Below are 879 nucleotides of genomic sequence, written 5' to 3' on the forward strand. Positions count from 1 at the left end.
GGGCACCATCAGCTTTCTTTGCCACATTTGCTTATGCACCCATTTGTCTTCAGCGATCATATCAGGGAGGTGAGCACACAATTACATGATTTTTTGTTCTTTGATGCCAGATAACTGATCCCTTCGACACCTCGTAATCACACAGGCTAGTGTGCTTCTTCCATGTGGGCTTTGTTGCTTCTCAGCTAAATGGCTACTTCCTTACCTTCAAGCCTTTATGACCCCAGACGCTATATCTTTTGATAAGCAGGCACCATCAGCTTTGTTCACCATATTTGCTTATTCACCCACTTTGTCTTCAGGAATTGTATCGAGAAGGTGAGCATCATAGAATTCCAATTAAATAGAAGAAAGTATTCTTGCATCGAGGGAGTACTTGAGTGGAGGCCCAATGTCCTTCTGCTACCTTACTACTAAGCATCATATATTTAAAATAATAATTGAGACTTCTTCTGTTCCCTGTTAAGCCTTTGGTTCCTCTTTTAATCTGGAGTTCTTTTTCGTGAACCCGCCTCTGACGGTGCTCCGCTATCTGTAAAATGACATCTGAGCACCATCATCTTTTTGATAGTGTCTAAGGTCTTAAATAACTTACAGAGTAGGTGGCTATACACAACCCATTAAACCACCAAAAATATTTACAGAATATGGGTTATTCCATTGTAGGTGATGTGAAATTTGCTCGCTTTAAAGAAAAGACCCTACACACAGCAAGGTAACCGGCTATGCAATAGTGATCTTTGTTGTTCCCAATCTCTGTGTGGTGGTCTGTCTTACCCTTTTGGATGGATTTGCTACCTCCTCAGCTCACCAACTTAACTTAATAAAATCACCAACTTACCTTCATAACGCTCTTTTAAATTTTTCTTTTATTTTTTT

The sequence above is a fragment of the Echinops telfairi genome, unplaced genomic scaffold (assembly GCF_000313985.2).
Source record: "Echinops telfairi isolate 266 unplaced genomic scaffold, ASM31398v2 ScPeMD7_70;HRSCAF=299, whole genome shotgun sequence".
NCBI classification, from domain to species: Eukaryota; Metazoa; Chordata; class Mammalia; order Afrosoricida; family Tenrecidae; genus Echinops; species Echinops telfairi.